The following is a 2,324-nucleotide window of genomic DNA, read 5'->3' as shown; positions in this document are numbered from 1 at the left end:
GTTGTAAATTTGGATCAGAATGAGAATATAGAACCGCATTGAAGGTTCAAAGCCTACATTCTGGGCATACTTCCTGTGTGGCTATGAACAACTGGGTTTTAGAGATAAAATACGCACCAGTAAGAGACTGAATTGGAAGATGGAGGCTCTTTGTGTTTAATATTGTGCAGTAATTCTCACATTCGGTCCGGAAGGAAAAACAAAAAATTCACTCCCCATGATTTGGACAAAAGGTCTCAATTGTGTAATTAAGTAATCTACAAAGCTCTTTTTTCGATTCATCTCTTTGATTAGCTTGCAAGGACTGTTTAGAGAAAGCTAACTCAACAGTTTGAAGGGATTGTATGCTGCAGTTGTACTGTGTTGAAATTCAAAATCACTGCATCTTAAACTGCCACATTAAAACACCCAGATTATGAGACTAAACCAAAGAGGCCTAGGGTTAGGTCACCAAGAACTTGGAGAGCAAAATGGTCATTGCCAACAAATTCGGAGTGCTTGGGTATGGTTAGGAGGGCGCTGACTTTTCTAGGCTGCCCTATCTGTGTTTCCTGGTAAAATACATGGGAAAATCCCATAGGAGGAAAATTCCACTTAGGCATATTCCATTCCATTCTATTCTGTTGTGTTCCATATTCTATTCTGTTCTATTCTATTCTATTCTATTCTATTCTATTCTATTCTATTCTATTCTATTCTAGTTCTATTCTATTCTATTCTAATTCTATTCCATATTCCATATTCCATATTCCATATTCCATATTCCATACTCCATACTCTATACTCCATATTCTATTCTATTCTATTCTATTCTATTCTATTCTATTCTATTCTATTCTATTCTATTCTATTCTATTCTATTCTATTCTATTCTATTCTATTCTATTCTATTCTATTCTATTCTGAAATAAATCCAGTAAATATAAGGGGAGATTCAAAAGGAAACATCTGGGTGAGGTTGACCTTGAGAAACATCCAGCTGTAAACCACCATATTATACGCCCATGGGAGTTTGATTATAGCTCCTCTTTGGCACCCTGGCATCTTATTTTGCGCAAATAATAAAAGAGAAAGCTGGCCAACCCAGACCGAGGCTTTAAAACAGAAGGTGGGTTGAGAATGTAGAAATTGGCTTCCCGCTGTTTTAAGTTTTGAATGTAAATTTTGGGATGAAAGAAGTCGCTTTCTGTGTTCTCCTTTGGGGTGACCTCTCTCTGCATGGCCAACCTTTAAAGATCTCCCGGGATCCATTTATGCTGCCGGATTTGTTTTATACTATTTTACTGAAATCCCACTTGATTAAAGAAAATAAAGATGGATAATAGGATGGAAAGACGAAGTTCAGTTATCCTCTGACTGCTCAGGGCGAGGGTTTCCTTGGAAAATGCTTCTTACTGGATCCTCACTTCCCATTCTAGGAATTCCCATACGGTTTCCATCCCTGGACAGGAAGTCCTCGACTTACGACCATTCATTTAGTGACCAAAGTCCAACAGCACTGAAAAAAGGGACATGACCATTTTTCATAGTTTGCAGCATCCCCTCGGTCACGTGATCAACATCAACATGGCAACTGACTCCTATTTAGGACGGTCCCAGCGTCCTGGGATCCCCTTTTGCGACCTTCTCACAAGCAAAGTCAATGGGGAAGCCAGATTCTCTTAAGCCGCTGTGTTAATCTTAACCACTACACGGATTCATTTAACAGCTGTGGCTAGACAAGTCGTAAAATGGGGCAAAACGCGCTTAAGAAGTGCCTCGCTTAGGGACAGAGATTTTGGGCCTCCATTGTGACAGCAAGTCGAGGACCGTACAGGTGGTCCTCGGCTTAGGACCGCAACGGAGCCCCAGATTTCTGTTGCTAAGCGGGGCAGTCGTCGGGTGAGTTTGGCCCCCTTTGGCGACCTTCCCTGGGGCCGCCGTGAAATGAAGCGCTGCGGTTGTTAAGTGAGTAACCCGGCGGTTGAGCGACTCGGCCTTCCGCATCGAGTTCCCTTGTCGGAAGGTCGCACAAGGTGGAGCAGGAGACCCCCGCTGGACAGTGCAACCGTCGTAAGTGTGAGTCAAGTTTCCAAGCGTCTGAATTTTGACCACCTGACCCTGTGGGGGGGGGTTTGGTCGTTAAGCGCGAAAGAGGGTCGCGTGCCCCTTTCCTCAGGGCCCTCGCCACTTCCAGGGGCCGCTGCCGCCCTTGTAACCTGGCACGGTCGCTAAGCGAAGCGTCGCAAGTGGAGGACCAGCTGGGTGAAGCCCGAAGGCTTTCCCAGCCCGGCCTCCGCGCGGCCCTCCTCCCGAGCCGGAAAAGCTGCGGCCAGGCTCCGGCA

Source organism: Vipera ursinii, assembly GCF_947247035.1.
Source record: "Vipera ursinii genome assembly, chromosome: 7".
Taxonomy (NCBI): domain Eukaryota; kingdom Metazoa; phylum Chordata; class Lepidosauria; order Squamata; family Viperidae; genus Vipera; species Vipera ursinii.
The sequence above is the reverse complement of the archived record's forward strand: the minus strand, read 5'-3'. Positions refer to the sequence as shown.